Source organism: Balaenoptera physalus (genome assembly GCF_965194825.1).
Source record: "Balaenoptera physalus genome assembly, chromosome: 3".
NCBI lineage: Eukaryota > Metazoa > Chordata > Mammalia > Artiodactyla > Balaenopteridae > Balaenoptera > Balaenoptera physalus.
In genome coordinates, this window is record NC_138890.1 from 171790017 (window position 1) to 171810592 (window position 20576).

At 35.9% G+C, this 20576-nt stretch overlaps 1 long non-coding RNA gene across 1 annotated transcript; it reads left to right on the forward strand.

Annotated features, from left to right (window-relative positions):
• Positions 1 to 10387: 10387 nt before the first annotated feature.
• On the forward strand, positions 10388 to 19922 carry LOC309657257. Its single transcript, XR_014261743.1, has 2 exons — positions 10388 to 10746; positions 11058 to 19922. It is a non-coding gene; the product is annotated as an uncharacterized lncRNA (long non-coding RNA).
• The last annotated feature ends 654 nt before the right edge of the window (positions 19923 to 20576 follow it).

The following is a 20576-nucleotide window of genomic DNA, read 5'->3' on the forward strand; positions in this document are numbered from 1 at the left end:
TGTATTAGTTTTCTATTGTTGCCATAATAATGTGCCACAAACTGGGTGGCTTAAACATTTAAAAAAATCTATTCTCATGACCAACAAAGTCCTACTGTATAGCACAGGGAACTCTAGTCAATATTCTGTAAAAACCTAAATGAGAAAAGAATTTTAAAATGAACAGATATATGTATATGTATAACTGAATCACTTTGCTGTACACTTGAGACTAACACAACATTATATATCAACTATACTCTAATATACAATTTAAAAAATCTACTCTAATAAATAGTATTCTCCCACAGTTCTGGAGGCAAGAAATCCAAAATCGAGGTGTAGCAAGGGGCAGATTTGCTCTGGAGGTGCCAGGGGAGGATCCTTCCTTGCTTGTTTGGGTTCTGGAAGCCCAGGCATTCCTTGGCTTGTGGCAGCATCACCCGACCTCTCCTGTCATCTTCACATGGTTGTCCTCCCATGTGTCTGTGTCTCCACATGGTGTTCTCCTGTGAGAGTGTGTATGTGTGTGTTCAAATTTCCTTCTTCTTATAAGGCCATCCGTCATACTGGTTTGGAGTCCACTCTAATGGCCTCATCTTAACTTGATTATATCTACAAAGATCCTATTTCCAAATAAGGTCATCTCCATAGGTACTGGAGATTAGGACTTCAGCATATCCTTGGGGGACATACAGTCTAACCCTTGTCAGAGCGCCAACAAAGGGAACTCTGCTTTCACCGTGCTACACTGCAGGGAATGTACCTGAAACCTTTCACCTTGCGTGGGTACCAACTAGTGACCTAGACTCCATTACCTGAACGGAAACTAAAGCTGCACCAGAGGAGCTCTGCTTCCATTAGTCTGATAGGACCTGCTGTCTTAGTTTTATCTCCAAGTTTGCCATCAGATTGGCCTAATATTCTTTTAGGGTCTCACTAACTTACTAGTCTGCATTATCAATCAATGTGATTTTATGGGGAGAACATACAAAGCGCAATCTCTTTTCCCCTAGGAACCTGCTTCTTCCTTCATCACTAGGAGACAGGCAAGATCTTCAGCTTTTGATTCAGCCATGACCTTTCAATTCTCTTCTCTGCTACCCCAGCAACGGCGGCCTCGGTCTCTAAATCTGCCAAGTCAAACATCAGCTGTGGGGACCGAACCACCCCTGGGTTCAGAGTTTATGGGAGGAGGCATCACAGGGAACCTGAGCGGCAGCTATAGGAGGAATTATCGCAGCTCCAGATTTTATCTGCAGAGTGTTTAGTTTTCCCGGTGGATGTCAGCAGATTTGCCTTCTCATCATGCCTGACTTTTCAGGGAAGGGCCCCTTCTGATCTGACTTCTTTTTCTTAAAGCATGTGGTCAAGAAGGGAGCAGCCACATGAGCTTTGCAGACCCTGGCATGCGGGCCCCAGCAATGGGCTGGAATGGAGTGTCCAGGGAAGCGGGTTAGTCTGGCTGCTTTTGTGCTGTGATGGAACGAGCGGAGAGAATTTAATCACACTGTTTTACTTATTTTTACATTTACTGTATTGATGTAACAGATAATATTGGCTTCCTGTTTTGGGTAGTGACAATATTTCATTGGAACATACATTTATTAAAGCAAGAAAGTTGATTTAAAAACAAGACTGTGGGGCTTCCCTGGTGGCGCAGTGGTTGAGAATCTGCCTGCTAATGCAGAGGACACGGGTTCGAGCCCTGGTCTGGGAAGATCCCACATGCCGCAGAGCGACTAGGCCCGTGAGCCGCAATTGCTGAGCCTGCGCGTCTGGAGCCTGTGCTCCACAAGAAGAGAGGCCGCGATATTGTGAGAGGCCCGTGCACCGCGATGAAGAGTGGCCCCCACTTGCCGCAACTAGAGAAAGCCTTTGCACAGAAAGGAAGACCCAACACAGCCATAAGTAAAAAAAATAAATAAATAAAAACAAGACTGTGAAGTAAATAAGAGCCGTAGCCAGAGTGACCTAGCTTTGGACAATACTGTACAAGACAATAATTAATTCAATCTTTTCTGTAGGTCTATTCACATTTAAAAATCTTTCTTAAGTCAGTTTCAGTAGTTTGTGTCTTTCTAGTAATTGGTCCATTTCTTCTAGTTAATATAATTTGCTAGCCTTCAGTTCATCATAGTTGTCCCTTAGAAATCTTTATTTCTGTTAGGTCAGTAATGATTTCTCTTTCATCCCCGATTTTAGTATTTGAATCTTCCCTCTTTCTTTTCCTGGTCAATCTAACTAAAACTTGTCAATTTGCTGATGTTTTTCAAGGAACCAGATTTTTCTTTCATTAATTTTGTTTTTATACTCTCTATTTCACTACTTTCCACTGTAGTCTTCAATATTTCCTTCCTCTCCCTGACTCTAGGTACAGTTTCTGCTCTTTTTCTAGTGTTATAGGGTAGAATATTTGTTACTGATTTGAGATTTTTCTTTTCTTTTTTTTAAATATAGGGGTTTCTAGCAAGAACTTTCTCCCTAAGCACCACTTTCATGGCACTTCATATATTTTGGTATGTTGTGTCTTTATTTAATTTCATTCAGGTTAAACTATTTTCTAATTTATCTTGTGTTTTCTTTTTTGATCCATTGGTTATTTAGTTGTGTGTTGTTTAAATTTTCACGTAACTGAATTTTCAAAATATTTTCCTGTTACTGATTTGTAATATCATTTAATTGAGGTTGGATATTATAGTCTGCCTGACTTTGATCTTATACATTTATTTAGCTTGTTTTATGACTTAAAAATGGTCTAGCCTGGAGAATTTTCTATACGATCTTGAAAAATATGTGTATTTTTCAGTGCTTAGGTGTAATGTTCTATGCAAGTGTGTTGGACCTATTTGGTTTACAGTGTTCTTCTAGTTCCTTGTGACTTTCTGCTTTTTTCTACCCATCATTGAAAGTGAGATAGTAAAGTTTCCAGCTACTACTGTGGGATTTCCTATTTCTCCCCTCAGTTGTGTCAGTTTTTGCTTCATGTGTTTTGGCAGCTCGCTGTTATGTGCACATATGATTAACATGGTTATAGCTTCCTGACGGATTTGACTCTTTTATCATTACAAAAAGCCTTTTATCTCTAGCAACATTTTTTTTTGTTTTAATGTCTATTTTTTCTGACACTTCAGCTTTCTTATGGTTTCTGTTTGCATGGCTTATCTTTCTTCTATCCTTTTGCTTTCAGCTTACTTGTATCTTTGAATTAAAGTGTACCTCCTATAGATAGCATATACTTGGACCTTATTTTTTAATCCAGTATGATAGTAAAATCCCTGTTTTTTGATTTGATATTTTCATTCATTCACATTTAATGTTATTATTGATATAGTTCAAATTATGTTTGCCATTTTACTTTCTGTTTTCTATATGTCAAGTGCTTTTTCTGCTCCTCTGTGCCTCATTTACTGCTTTCTTTTGAATTAAGTGGATTATTTTTAAGGCAATAATTTAATTCCTTTAATGATTTTTTAATTATATTCTTTGAGTTATCTTAGTGATTGCTCGAGGGTTTACTTATCAGAATATACTTCAGATTTTTACAAACTTAATTCTATATAGATATTTCTGGAATTAAGTTTGTAAAAATCTGAAGTATATTCTGATAAGTAAACCCTCAAGCAATCACTAAACTAACTCAAAGAATACAGTAAAAAAAAAAATCATTAAAGAATTAAATATATATGTATACACATAAATGTTCTTTCCTCATTTTAAGTGCTACTACTATTGTATATGTATATTACTTGTATAGGTATTATAAACTTGACAGTACATTATTATAATTACTAATATATAATTTTCTGTCTTTTAAAGTAGAGGGAAAAAAGGGGAAGGACATATTTATAGAGCTTCCTTTTAAATAAATGAGCTAAAGAAGGCCTTTATATTTTGGCCCTTTGTGGTTTAGGTCTTCATAGCAGACTGGGACAGTTAGCCCAAAAGCCCTTTGATGCTAAACTCAAAAGGTCACAGGGGCAATACTAAAGTATAACTCATTAAATGTTGTTACTAAGATGGTATTTTAATGAATTCCAGGTATATTATTTTCTGATTCTCTTAACCAATATAGAATAAAGACTAACAGTCAAAGGGTATGGATATTTCAGAATTCTCCTAGATAGTTCCTAATTGCTTAGTTACACTTTTGTGAAAAGTATTTTTTAAAAAAAGCTACAAAATGCTCATTCAGAATGAAACACTTTAGCATACTAAGAATGCAGATAAATTCTTGGTAGACACTCCAGGATTTTGCAGCATGGAGAGATAATTTTCTCTAGAAACTTTATGGTCAACTGTTACCAGTCAAAGGCATTAGCTTTATAAATTACATAAACACTTCTCATCATTCTGATAAGTACATATTACAAAATAGCTATCTGATGTGCAGAAATGAAGTCTGTTATATAAGTGTGTATAACAAAGTACCATAACTGGGTGGCACAGAACGTCAGGGATGGTTTGTCTGAAGAATGAAATATAAGAGTTAAGTGAGCAACAACCCAAGCGTATGGGGACCAATAATGTGTGTGAATGTCTGACGAGTGACACTTTTTGTTAGGAGCTGGGCGAGGACCTGTTTGGCAGAAGCCCAGAGGGAAGGTAATAGGATATGATACTGCAGATGCATGCAGAGAGCAAATCAGCAGGGACTTGCAGGCCACATTGAGATGTTTTTTTGTTATTGAAGTGTAGTTGATTTGCAATTTGTGTTAATTTCTGTGGTACAGCAAAGTGATTCAGTTATACATATATATACATTCTTTTAAATATTCTTTTCCATTAAGGTTTATCACAGGATGTTGAATATAGTTCCCTGTGCTCTACAGTAAGACCTTGTTGTTCATCCATTCTATATATAATAGTTTGCATCTGCTAACCCCAAACTCCCCGTCCACCCCTCCTCCACCCCCTCTCCCCCTTGGCAACCACAAGTCTGTTCTCTATGTCTGTGTGTCTGTTTGAAATAATGCCATTTGCAGCAACATGGATGGATCTAGAGATTATCATACTAAGTGGAGTAAGTCAGAAAGTGAAAGACAAATACCTTATGATATCACTTGCATGTGGAATCTAAAGTATGACACACACTGAGATTTTTGGTTATTCCACGGGAGAAACGGGTAGAATATCTGTCTGTTTCAAACAGAGAGATAACATCTTCTTATTTGCATTTGACAATGATTTTTCTGGTTTTTGTGTGGAGAATTAAATTGGAAGGGAAGCAATAATAGTAAGTTATTAACTGCTCTAAAAGACAAGGAAAGAATAATTTAAACCGGGTTTGTGCGATTATAGGATACAAAACCCATGCAGATGGAGAAAATGTTTCGGACGTTGAGAATAAAATGAGAAGTGTGGCATAGGAAAAAAGACAGGGAAAAAACAGTAAATTTAGTATAAAATTTAAATCTTTAAAAATCTGGGTTAAAACACCTCCACTTCTGGGAACCAGACTATTTTAAGAAAAGATGGTGACAGTGATATCTGATGGAGACTGTAAACATTTCACCTTAAGTTCGAAGCCACAGAAATAAAATCTTGGTGAGTCTAAATCAGTGTTAAATTGTAAGAATGTTAACTTTGCTTTTCTATCTCATTTTCCCTTCCAGTGTTGTGCTGGGTGGGGCACAGGACCCTCAAGCATCTACTCAGGGAAGAGTCCTTCAAGAAGTGATTCTCTATCAGCTCCAATTTGATAAACTGCCTCTATGGGCTTATCTTCCTTTGCAGAAATCCACCCCTTTTCACCACCACTATTAACTACCTCCACTCCCACTGGTATGGATCAAGGTTAATTAAATTGGTGGGGAACTTCTGGCAGTTGTAACTGCCTAAGAACAGCCTGTGTCATGCTCCGTGCCATTGCAAGGACGTGAACAACTCTCTCTAGATGTGGACAAGGTTTAATTTCACAACCTATTGACATTCTGGGGAAAATCATTCTTGTTTGTGAAAGCCTGTCCTGCGTATTGTTGATGTTTAACAGCTTCCTTATCCTCTACTCCCTAAATGCAGTAGCGCTCCTTCAGTTCTGACCATCAGAAATGTCTCCAATCATTGCCAAATGGCCTCTGGGAATCAGAATTGCCCCTGGTGATGATCCACTGGTTTAGATTTTTAAATTAGCTTTTTATTGTTTTTTCTTAGCCTTTGTTATTGTTGTTGTTGATAATTTTGACAAAGGAGACTGTTAGTTTTATGTTTCATTATTAAAAAATATACTATTAACTTTCTCTAATCAACAATTTTAGTTTGGGTACTTAAATAGAGAAATGTTTGATGCCATCACAGTCAAAGTGTAATGTTCCAAAATAAGAAATTGGTTAAACAAATGTGCTATGTGAATATGATGAATTTCAAAACAGTCATGACAAATTTAAGAAGAAGACTTGCTGTCATGGGAAAATACTCCTGATAAATTGCAAAGTGAGGAAAGAGCAGCTATAAAGTGATAAGTAGACATGACATCGAAAATATATATGTATCTATGTTTATATACTCTGCAAAGATATATACTATAATATCAAGAGATGGTGGCATTACATATGATTTTTGTCATTTATATTTCCTTTGTGCCTCTCTATTTTCCAACTTTCTTACATTAGCAATGCATTACATTGACAATGAGGAAAAAGCAAACCACAAATGTTGTTCTTTAAAATTGTCACATTTATAGAACTTCTTGTATTTTGTATTCAATAACTACTTACTTTTGAAATCGTATGACTGAAATCACCATTATAGTCCTACAAATCACATCCAACCTGCACACAATTCAAAGGATTTTCATTGTGCTAAAGACATGCAGCAACCTAATCACACCAATAATTCAAAAAGAATGATTTGAAGTAAAGAGAACTTTTGAACTCTTAGCTTTCATATCATAGGACTGTCATTTTTGTATGTGATTAGGGGAAAGAACACAGTTACTAAATCAAGTAGGAAAAAAACCTACTATTTTTCCCTGCCTATAAAAGCAACAGATAATTACAGGAAAAAACACATTAAAATATAAGGAGAAATGGACAAGTTTTAGCAGTGCTATTTCCTGAAAGTGAGACTTTGCAATATATGTTATTTTTCTACTTTGATAGTGCTGCTTAAATGTTCTGTTTACAAAAGAGGTTTGTCTAAGGAAGTTCAGTAACAATGACATAATGGACTATTTGCTTAGTAATGGAAAATACAGAAGCAATATCTCCAAAAACAATATAACCAGAGCTTATTTGAAATATTTTCAGGCAATTCTCATTTTATAGCATCTGAGCTGCATTAAAAATATATGCTATTCTTTAATGACTCTATGCTATTACAGTACATTACTAACATGCCAACCTGAGTGACCATGAAATTTATAATTAACAAAATTTTGTTTCCTTCTCAGGGTTTGAAGTTCATTTTAGAATGATTTGAAGAGTGCCAAACTTAATAGTATGTTCAAAGAAGTTTATTCTTGGTTTCCTTCAATACATTCTAGACTAGATAGAGAGGCACTTGGTATCACTCTGCTGACCTTAGAAAGTTTCTCCAAGCAACGATAAAAATCTCTAAAGGTTGGCATTTGAAAGGGATTATCCAGTCTGGTCTGCTCAGCTGCGATATTAGGGAAGTTAATAAGATAAGAGCCTACTTAAGTTTTATAGGAAAAGGATTTGCACTTTGGGTTAGGGAGTAGAATATTGTTGCTGACCATTTCGCCCACCATGACTAAATGAAAACATATATATTACAAATATCATATAAATATATCTTAAAGACATTGATGTAATTGGAATCCCAGAAAAAGAGAATAGGCAGAATGGAGCAGAAGCAATATTTAAAGAGAGAAGGATGGGAATTATGCAAAACCGTTGAAAGACATTAATCCACGTATTCAGAGACCTCAGAAAAACCCAGAGAAGATGAATACAAAGTAAACCCCACCAAGGCACATCCTAGACACATAGATACAAAACAAAACTAAAGGGAAAACCTTAAAAGGAGCCAAAGAAAAAGCCATATCTTTCTCAGAGAAAAAAGAATCAGAATGGTAGATGTATTCCCAACAGAAAGCATCTTTAAAGTTTAAGAAAAAGGCATCTACACTTCTGTACTTTGATAAAATATCCTTAGACACGAGGGTGAAAGAAAGGCATTATCAGATAAATCAAAGCTGAGAGCCATTGTCCCAGCAGGGTGAAACTCTAAGAAATAATAAAGGAGCTCCTACCTACCAGCTGAAGGAGGTACAGGATCTTAGAAAGGAATGAAGACCACTGGAAAATGTACAGATGTGTCTCCACAAAAGAAAAAGAGATTTATTACAGGTACACCAATAACAATATATATATGAGGTTTAAAATATACATAGAAATAAAATATATGACACCATTTGCAAATAAGTGCAGGAGAGGTGAATTGACTTACACTGCTGTAAGGTTTTTACATTGTCATTAAGAGTTAAAGTACTAATTTAAGAAAGATAAGATGAGTTAAGGGTGAATACCGTCACCTCTAAATTATCCACGAAAATAGCAATACAAAAATTATAACTAAAAAGCAAAAGAAGAGATAACATAAATTTGTGCAAGAACAAAGAAGAGATGAGACAATAAGAAAACAAATATTGAGCAGAGTTCTCTGTGCTATACAGTAGGTTCTCGTTGGTTACCCGTTTTAAATATAGCAGTGCGTACATGTCAATCCCAAACTCCCTAACTATCCCTATTGTTAGTCAACTATACTCCAATATAAAATAAAAAGCTAAAAAAAATAAGACAACAAATAACGAGATAGCAGACTGAAACTTAACCGTATTAGGAATCAAGTTTAATGTAACTGTACTGAACAGTCCAATTATAAGACACTTTTTAGACTGGATAAAAAAATGTAGATAAAACTATGTTGTGCTCATGGGAGATACGCTCTATGTGTAAGAATAGAGTCAGGCTGAAAGTTAAAGAAATGAAAAGTACGCACTGTTGGATAGCTACTGAGTCCATATTAATATCAGGTAGACTTTAGGACAAAGAGTATAAAACAAGAACATTCCATAGTGAGAAAACAGTCAGTTCACCTGGAAGACCTAGTAATCCTAAATATGCATGTACTTAATGCATAGCTTCAAAGCATATAAGCCAATGGTAGAAGAATGAAAGGACAGGAAAGTTGCAGTCATAGTTGAAGAGTTTAACACACTATCAATACTTTCAGATATATTTATATGTGGGTGTGTATAACACAGCTAAACAAAAATCAGTAAAGATAGAGGATTTTGAAAAACAACTTTATTGAGGCATAATTGACATACAAACAAACTGTGAGTATTTGAAATGTATCTTTTTAATAAAACCCATGAAACCATCACTGCAATCAGTATAAGGAACACATGCATTGCTCCAGGCTTCCTCATGCCCCTTTGTAATTTTCCTCCCCCATGTCTTCCTCTCTAGCCCCCATCTGCAGGCAACCACAGACCTGCTTTTGTCAGGATACACTGGAGTCTCAGTCTATTTGGGCTGCAATAACAAAATACCAGAGGCTGGGAAGCTTATACAACAGAAATTTATGCCTCACAGTTCTGGAAGCTGGAGGTCTGAGATCAGGGTACGGGCATCTCTGGGTACGGCTGTCTCCCTGCGGGCTCTTTCAACAGGACACTAATCTCACTCATGACCCAATCGTCTATGAAAGGCCCACCTCCTAGTTCCAACACCTTGGGCATTAAGTTTACCACATATGAATTTGGGGAGCACACAACATTCAGACCATAGCAACTGGTTTGCGTTTTCTAGAATTTTATACGAGTTGAATGATATACGTACCATGTAATGTTTTTGCCAACTTTTTTTCACTCAACATAATTATTGTGAGATTCATCCATGTTGTTACATGTATCAGCAGTCAATTTTTAAAATTTGATGGGTAGTATTCCATTATATGGATATAGCACAATCTGTGTATCCACTCCCATGTTGGTAAACATTTTGGTTGTTTGCAATTCGGGGCTATTATCAACAACACTGCTATAAGCATTCATGTATAAGTCATTTATGGGTATGGGTCTTCCTTGGACAAACACCTAGGAGTGGATTTTCTGAATCATACTATAGGCATATGTTTGACTTTTTAAGGAACTGACAGACTGTTTACCAAAGTGGTTATACTATCTTACAGCCCAAATAACAACTTATGGGAGTTCAAGTTCCTCCACCTCCTAAGTTATACTCAGAATGGTCAGTATGTAGTCATTCTAATAAATTTTAATGGTAAGTCCTGATTTTACTTGGCATTTCTCTAATGACTAATGATGTTGAGCACCTCTTCATGTGCTTATTTTCTATCTGTATGTAATCTTTGGTGAAGTGTTTATTCAATACTTTGGTCCATTTGTATTATTTGTTTTATTATTGAATTTTGAGAGTTCTTTATACATTCTGGTTATAAATCTTTTTCAGATATTTGATTTTCAAATATTTTCTTCCAGTCTGATTCTTGTATTTTATTTCTTTTAAGAACATTTTTCAAAGGCAGAAATTGTCAATTTATCAATGTTTTCCTTTTCAGGATCATGCTTTTGAGTCCAAGAAATCTTTGCTTCACCCAAAGTCACAGAAATTTTCTCCAACCTCTTCTTCTAGAAGTTTTTGAGTTTAAGGTTTTACATTTTAGGGTGGTCTATGATTTATGTTGAGTTAATTTGTGCGTGTGTGGTGAGGGATGGATTGAGGTTAATTGTTTGCATGTAGATATCCATTTATTCCACCACCATTTGTTAAAAAGGCTTTTTCTGGGGGCTTCCCTGGTGGCGCAGTGGTTGAGGATCTGCCTGCTAATGCAGGGGACACGGGTTCGAGCCCTGGTCTGGGAAGATCCCACATGCCGCGGAGCAACTGGGCCCGTGAGCCACAACTGCTGAGCCTGCGCGTCTGGAGCCTGTGCTCCGCAACAAGAGAGGCCGCGATAGTGAGAGGCCCGTGCACCGCAATGAAGAGCGGCCCCCGCTTGCCACAACTAGAGAAAGCCCTCGCACAGAAACGAAGACCCAACACATCCAAAAATAAATAAATTAATTAATTTTTTTTTAAAAAAAGGCTTTTTCTTTCTCTACTCAGTTACTCTTGCACAATTTTCAAAGATGAAATGTATATATATCATAAAATGTATTTTATGTATATAATTTTATGTATTTATTAAGCATATATAGGGATCTATTTCTGTACTATTCTGTTATATTGAATAAAAAACAGAATTTATTTGTTCCTGTTCTTTAATATCTACACAAATACCATGTTATACTGATTACCTTAGCTTTATCATAAGACTTGAAGTTCAAGTCCTCTAACTTTGTTTTCTCTTGCTCACATTTGTTATGACTATTGCATTTCCATGTGAAAGGTTGACAATTTCTACAATAAGCCTGTTGGAATTTTTATAGGGATTGTGATGAATCTATAGCATAATTTGGGAGAATAGACATCATCGTATTGAGTCGTTCTATAAATGAGCCCAAAGTGACCTCCTTTGTTTTGGCTGCTAGCTTGTTTATTTCTTCACTGCAGGCTGAGACCTGTTAGCTCAAAAACCCTCCAGCACCAACCTCAAATTTTTACATGGCCTATTATTCTTAAAATAGCCCAAACAAGCCCCTAGTTTGTTTATTTCTTCACTGCAGGCTGAGACCTGTTAACTCATAAACCCTCCAGCACCAAACTCAAATTTTTACACAACCTATTATTATTAATTTTTTAACATCTTTATTGGAGTATAATTGCAAGCTATTATTTTAAAATAGCCCCAAAGAGCAAACAAGCCATTTAGAGCCTGGCTGCTCTGCGTATCCAATGAAACCTCACCTCACATCTGTTGGCCATTAGTAAGATAGAGCCTTGCAGTTATAAAACTCCAAACCACAGGTACCCTTGTGAGCTCTCTGACACAGAGAATCCCTGCTGTGCTGCTGGGTGACCTCACCTAGGAAAGAAAGCCTGATCCCTCCCTTCTCCCGGAGTTCCCTTGCCCTTCCCCTTTCTGGATGGTCATCACCAATCTCAACCTTATGAATGGTTTCATGCTGGGAGGGACTTCCCTTCGTGCAACCCTCTCCAAGCTTGCATTGTGAAGCTTGTTGTGTGTCACTGCCTTTCCTGGTCATATCTTTTCTCTTGATCAGCATCTACATAATCGTCCACACATGCATTTGGAGTATCTCTCCTCTTATTTAGGATTTCTTTAACTTCTCTCAACAACATTTTCCAGTTTTCACTGAACAAGTCTTAAACAACTTTAGTTAGATTTATGCCTACGTATTTCATATTTTTGACACCATAGGAAATGGTATTTTAAAATTTAATTTATATTTTTTATTACTAGCCTATAGAAATACTATTGCTTTTGGGTATTTTTTCATCCTGCTACTTTGCTGAATTCACATAATAGTTCTAGTAACTTTATCTGTAGATCCCATAAGGTTTTCCACATTTTCTAAATGTTAGGTAGATTTCACCAGTAAAGCCATCTGGGTTTGAATTTTCTTTTTGGAAATGTTTTTAAGGACAAATTCCATTTCTTCAAAAGATATAGGGTTAGTCAGGTGATTTATTTCTTTTCAAGTAAACTTCTACACTTCGTCTTCCAGGGAACTTTTTTATTTTAACTAAGCTGATGAATTTATAAGCATAAAGTGGTCATTCTATCATTTTAACATCTGTAGATGTTCCTGATAGTGTCGTTCCTGAAAGTTATTCCTGATTTGTCTGTCTATTGTCTCTATCTCTGCATCCCCCCACCCCTATCTGTCTGGCTAGAAGCTTAACATCTTTGTTGATCTTATTAAAGAAGTGTCTTTTGGGCATCATTGATTTGAGACCTTTTTCTTTTCTAATATAGGCATTTATTGCTATACATTTCCCTCTTAGTTCTGCTTTAGCAGCATCTCACAAATTTTGGTGTGCTGTGTTTTTCTTCTCATTCAGACTAAAATACTTTCTAATTTCCCTTCTGACTTTTTTGAACTATCTTGAATTATGTTATTTAGATTTCAAATATTTTGGAAATTTTTCCTTCTATTTTTCTGTTATTAATTACTAATTTATTTCTATTGTGGTCAGAGAACTTATTCTGTATGACCTGGATCTTTTAAAATTTATTGAGACTTGGTTTATAGTCAAAAATTTGGTCTATCTTTGTAAATTCTCATGTTCAATTGAGAAGAATGTGTATTCTGCTGATGTTATTGTTTTATAGAAATTAATTAGGTCTAGTTCATTCATAGTGTTGTTCAAAACTATTATAAGAAGAAAATAAAAATGTATATATTCCTATACCTATTGCTTCCATAATTGAAAAATACTTAGAAAGAAAACTTTAGTCACAGGTGACTTCACTATATATTCTAAAAATATTTAAGGAACAAATTACACTAATTTTAAATAAAATTTTCAGGTAATAGAAAAATATGAGCCATTTCTTAACTTCTTTCATAATGCATAATACCAAAATCTGACAAGGACATTAACAAGTAAAGAAAATTACAGATCAATATCCTATGAACAGTTGTAAAAATCCTTAATAACATGATGACAAATCAAATCTAGGGATAAATTAAAAGGATAATACTTCATGGTCAAGTGAGGTTTATTCCATGAACAGAAGTTGGTTTCACATCTGAAATTCAATCAAAGTAATTCACCCATGTACAGATAAGGGAGAAGATCCATTTATTCATCTCAATAGATAGAGAAATGGAAGCTGATAGAATTTAATATCCAACCACATTAAAATCTCTCAGAAAAAATAGGAATAAGAAAGGAAATTACTCGATCTGATAAAGAATATGTTCAATAAAACTAGAGCTAACAACACAGTTAATGATGAAATATTCAATAATTACTCATTAAGTTGTGGAAAAGACAAAGGTATTCACTATAAATGAGTTTCTTCACCATTGTATGGGAAGTCCTAGCCAGTATAATGAAACATGAAAAAAATATTAATAAAATTTATAACCATTAGAAAGAAAGAGCCTTGTTTTATTTTCAGATGGCATAACTTTGCACATTAAAATCCAAAATAATCTAAAGACAAAATTAGAATGAACAAATAAATTTAGCAAGGCCATGAGATACAAGGTCAATATACAAAAATAATGTATATTATGAGGTTCAGCAACAGACATTTGAAAAAATAATAAAAATTTTTTAATTTCAAATAACATTTTCAATAGTATCCAAAAAATTTATATCTTCAGGAACTAATTTAACAAGAATGTGCCAGATCTCTTTACTGAAAACTACAGAATATCACTGGGGAAAACTAAAGGAGACCTAAATAAATGATGGAATAAATCAATAAAGAAGAAGAAAAGTTGTTTTACTTCAATACTCATTAGGGAAATGCAGACTAAGGGCACAAGGAGTCACACCCAGCACCCACCAGAAGGTCATGATTACAAAGACAAGCGTTGGCAAGGATATGGAGCAATGCTCTTCCCAGTGCTATTGGAAGTGAGAAATGCATGAGCTCTTTGGAAGACCATGAATGGCAGTTTCCATCAAAAATAATATTAAAATTAATTGACCCAGGAATTCTATCCTTAAATACATATAAGTGAATGTAAATAGATTCTAAACTATATTTGCTGGAATGTTCATCTTTATTCATAACAGTCAAAAAGGAAGAAAACTCTGATACTCACCAACAGGTAAGTGGATAAAAATCAATACACAATGGAATATTATGCAACAAGAAAAAATAAACTATTGGTAAATGCAAAAATATGAAAAGCTCTTAAACATACTTGTTGAGTGAAAAAGACCAGATGTATAGAATTGCACACTCTATGATTCCATGTATATGAAGTAAAAAAAAAATCCAGGCTAAACAAACAAAAAATCAGAATGAACTGACATTTATAGAGTCAGAATAAGTTACTTTTAAGGGTCTAAAATAGAAAGATGCACAAGAAGATCTTACTCAGTGTTGGAAATCGATTTCTTTACACTTAAAATTACAGGATTATATATAAGCCATATATATCTCATGAAAACTTTAAAAATACTTATGAACGGATTTTTTTTAACCTGGAATTGTGTAAAAACAACAAAAAATTGTTGAGGAAAAACAGATCTTTAAATTAAAATACAGTTTATAACAGTAGCCAATCTGACATTTTTAAAACAATGGAGAGGCCACTGGGGAGTGGTTAGAAGCCAATCTCTCTTCCCTAAAAGTCTCAGGAACTCTTCAACCAGTGCAGCCATTAGAAAGAAAACATGGGCACATACATAATTCAACATTTTCTAGGAACCACATTAGAAACTGTAAAAGAAACAGGTAAAACTGGTATTAATAATGTATTTTATTTAACCTAATATATCTAAAATATCATTTTAACATGTAATCAAAAACATTAAAGATACTGTCTTTTATTCACACCAAGAATTTGAAATTTGGTATGAATTTTACATACCATACGTCTCATTTTGGACCACCCACATTTCAATGCTCAGTAGACTCAAGTGGCTGGTGGTGACTGTAGTCTTGGACAGGAGGAGGAAGGGAGTTTCCATCTTAGTTTTGCGCTTTTTCTTTTTTTTGAGGGCTATGGGAGTGTGGGAGGTGAGAGGGTGTGGGAAGCATGGAAGCCAAATGCCTGTCTTTATATTTGTATATATTAGCCAACAGTTTCCTCTTATCGATTTCGGCTAGCCTTCCATGAGCTTCGAACCTGCATATATTTTTCAATTTTATCCATACTATGAGAGGCTTATAAACAATCCAGATAAGTGATGCCTCTTATATTTCTTTTATATGTCAGTTGGATAACTCTTGTATGAAAAGATGAAATTTCTTTGCCATGAGCAATTTTTCAGTGCCATACTGACTTTTGGTAATCACTTATGTATTTAATAAAACCTTCTAGAATCTATTGTGGGGAGAATTTTAAGTTTCTGGTTTCTAGTTGGCAGGAATCTGCTTTTTCTTCCATTAAAAGAACGAGAGCATATTTACTCATCTTAAACACTCCAGGACCCTTTACATTTCCTGTGATTTCTGAAGGATTGGAGTTTCTGAGTCTACACCTGCATCTTGCACTCACATAGCGAAGTGAGGGACCTTCACCCCACATCCTCCCTCATCAGGACATGTCACCTCTTACTTGCATTTCCTCTGTTCTGTTGTGCTCCTTGATGGAAAAGATGGGACAGTAGAATCAGCTGCTCAGGAGTTATACTTCCTTTTCTGTCATCTGTTCAAATTAAATCATCTACCACAAACTATGCTTTCATCTTCATTTTCCTCTTATTTTACCTCAAATATATAGAGAAAAGAGGCTTATTATTTCAATATGTTTCATAAAGCCTTTTATCATGTTGAGAATTAACCCTCCTGGAAGATGGATTATGATCATTTATCCATGTTCTTGGATCTATACAACTTCTTTAATCTTTGCTATTTAGTCTATGAAAATTGGAGCTGAGTAGACATCTAGTGAAGTCATGCGTGCTTCACAGAGGTAGTGAAACAACAATTAAGTACCGACCAGTCTGTGCTCAATAACATGGCAGATTCAAAATGAACTTTTTTTTGATCAAATAGCTGGTTTTTTAGAGGCAGAATATCACTGGCTTCATAGTCCTGTCTTTAATTTTACTATTATTGTTTAAAATTCTATGTTCACTAGGTCATACACTGTGATATAGTTCTAACATATGCTAGAAGTCTGTCCTCTGTCTTGGAAAAAAATTAATAGTGCCTGTTTGGTGAGAGGAACCCCAGACAGGCAAGGGGAGGTCTGTTGGTGCAGGTGCAGAACGAGATCAAATTCTAAGCAGCAAAGCCATCTCAGGAGACTTTATTTTAAAATCTGAAGTCAGAAAAAAATTACAAGAACACAATCCGTTTCTGTATTTAATAACCACAGAAATCCTATTCTGCATATAATTACTTCATGAGGTTATTTGTCAAAGTCCATTTTGGATATCTGGATTTGAGAAAGTTTTAATGTAGCTCTCATAGAATTACAGAATTTATTCTCTTAAAGCTTTTTATTGGAATTGGTCACCATGGATAACAATATTCAAACTGATATCTTTAACTCTGAAAGTGGATCAAGCATCCACTTTTTTTCTGTTAGACCTCAGGGTCTTAGACCACCATGTTTTCTTCTCTCTTATCCTTTGACATAACTAATCCAATGACTCTGGTCGATTCCATAGTTTAAAACCATGTTCACACAAAGTTCATTCTGTCCATTGGGGCCTCACTCAGAGGGCTGGGGCCAAGGGACAGAGAGGAGAGAGGGAGGGCGGGAGCTGTAACCCCACAAAACTGCCCAGAACTCAACTCAGCACAGCCAGAGGGCAGCTTTGCGGGCTCCATCAGGAGTCTGCTATCTGTGTGGTGAGTCTCTAGTCAGGGACAAACTGTGGTGCAGAAATAATTTTGGGTCTGCTGAGCTGTAGAAAGGGAAGTAAGAAAAATATAAGCACCCATATAAATATTTTCTCTCAGTGGTGACTTCATCAGATTAAAAGCGATCTTGGTGGATTTTTTTTCGTTTCTTTCTGGTACAAATAATTTTTCATGGATTTGAAAATTCGCTGAGACATAAGTCCCTCTTTTCTTGTGCAAACTGAAGAATAAACTGCCCAGCTTTGGGGAGAGATGGCTTCTGGGTCGCTAAGAAGCCAAATAGGAGACTAAGGTCTTTAAGAGAAAAAACAGCACAATCTCAGTTTCAATCATTCTCCTGACAACAATTCCATCTTTTTCCGTCTCCAGTGTCCCACTGATAGGAACACTTGAGTTCACTGGGAGATTCAATCCATTGATTGCCAGGCTGGTTGTCTTTTACTGCTGACTAGTTAGTGGTGGAAAGAAAGAAAAATCACCTAGATGTGCACAGAAGGTAAGGGCCCCACAATTCCCCTCCTTTGATTGATTTTTGGTTTCCTTAATTCTGTCAAATAAAAATGTCAAATATCATAGGACTAAAGTATCAGATCAAACACAATACCAGGCTAATTAGCCAGATTTGTCTCTTAGCCTGTGGCCTCTTGTCATTTCCTTTTATTCCTTCATGTGAACCATTCTTTCTTTGCCATTTGAGGAATTTCACAAGACAACATTACTTTGGGAGATGCCATTTTTCTTTTCTTTTTTACATGGCATGCTCACATTTATTTTCAAATAATAACATACCCTTAATAGCCAATAAGTTCATGTGTCTTGTTTTTGAAGTATAGTTGATTTACAATGTTATATTAGCTTCAGGTGTATAACATAGTGATTCAATATTTTTCTAGATTATGCTCCATTTAAATTTATTACAAAATATTGACTATATTCCCTGTGTTGTACAATATATCCTTGTATCTTATTTATTTTATATCTGGTAGTTTGTACCTGTTAATCCCCTACCCCTATCTTGCCCCTCCCCCCTTCTCTCTCCCCACTGGTAACCACTAGTTTGTTCTCTGTATCTATGAGTCTGTTTCTGTTTCATTATATTCATACATTTGTTGTATATTTAGATTCCACACATAAGTGAAAACACATATTACTTGTCCATCTCTGTCTGACATACTTCACTAAGCACAATACCTTCCAGGTTCATCCACGTTGCTGTAAATGACAAAATTGGGGAAACCACTGAAGCACTGAACAAGCAATAACACTGGTCTCTGATCACTTTTTTTAAAATTAAAAATACAAAATCTTATAACATATGGGGAGCCATCATTTATAACACCATACACTCATTTTTATACTTGATAAATAAAAATTTAGAAAAATTCCCAAGATTTATATTAAGAAAAATACAGAATATAAAAACTCCTTTAATTTTGGATCTTAAAAATGAAATTGGTGGCTGATTCTCCTCATTCTTGTCTCCTCTGACTATTCTGTGAGTGAATCCCCAACAGTGTAAGATGGTTTCATTTCATTTAATTAACAGAGCTGGGTCTTCAGGGAATCTTCCCATTAAATCTGAGCAGTTCTGTAAATGGAGAAGTAGTTTCTAGAGAGGAGGCCAACACAACCACCCAGTGACATGTTCATAGAAATAATTCCATGTTGAAAAGAGAGCCCCAGGGTAATGTCAGTGCAGTTTTAATCAGAGCTTCTAATTATGAACAATAAGTCACTTCAACAATTTTTTGTGTCTTAGATATAATAAAGGGAATAATTAACAGTCAGCAATAATTTTCAAGCTGGTAGAGTTACCAAGCCAAGGAGTCTGAATTGTGTACCTCAATAAAGTAAAATACTTTGTAGAATGTCCCTCTACCCCCTCTACCTGGCTTATTATTAAAGATCATTTACCAAAGAGCATGTCCTTCTAAAAGCACTCAGGCTATGACCCACCAACTACTGGGAGGTTATCAAGACTCATGGACCATGTGCTAAGAAAGTTCACTCTTAGGAGCAGACGGTAACTGTTTAGGATTGTAACCTGGGTTGCTACAAACCACCCTGGGAACCCGACCCCACCCTCCATGCTTATGTATGTTTGATGCAAACACTACCAAATACTTGTACTGGCTGTACTCCTATCAATGATTTTAATTTTCTTCTTACCTTTATTGTTTTCCAGACTCTGTGCAATGGGTTAGTATTACTTTTATAACCAGAAAACGATGTTCCCTAGGAAGGATACTGAGAGGCACTCAACCTTTCCTGTATCCTTCAAGCTGCAATTCCTGACAATTTTCCCTCCTCTGGGATTTTCAGACCTGCCCATTCTCCAGTCCCCATGCTCTAGGTGGTCAGCCTCACGCCTGTCTCCCTGCCTCTGGACTTGACCTCCTTCACCCTCGCCTTCGTCACTGGCAGAGAAGCTTACTGAAAATGCAGTATCTTGGCCTCTCACCGTCTGAGATGGCCCACACTCTGTCTGTGGAGTGTGTTTCTCTCTAAATAAATCCTCTTCTTACCTAAAAAAAGAAAAAAAATCCAGTATCTTACTGTTGCTGTAAATCCTATAAAACCCTTCCTCCGGTGACTCCATTTTGCTTACAAAATAAAGAGAACCGAGCTTCTAACCCATCAGCTTATTGATCAGGCCCCTGTTTCCTTCCCAGCTGCACTTCTTCTCCCCTAGAAGAATGTTAAAATCCAGCAGCATCAAACAGCTTATGGTTCCCCACACATTCCAGGTTTGTGTCAGCTCAGTGCATCTACTTATATCCCATTTTCCTCAACCCCTTCATTTGCCTGGTTAACTTACTCATCCTTGAAGAGTCTCAGCTCAGAAGATACATCCTCCAGCAATCTTTCTTCTACTCTCTCAGCATCCGCCTCTCCTGGCTACAATGCTCCTTCTCGGCATTCCCCTGGATTATTTATACTTGTCACTGCTATTTTATTTCACTATAATGATAATTCGATGTGGCTGTATTGCCTACCAGATACATGGGTTCCTTTAGGGCAGGAAATGTGCCTATTGTTTGCTTACTTTCACCTGGAGTCTTGATACACGTATGATTAAAAGTCAATAAATATTTGGTGAATGAACGAAATCGTATTATCAATGAACCTGCCAGCAACATTACAGAATTCTTTCTTGCAACAGTTTCTGGTGGTAAAAGTTAGTTAAAGGAACTTCA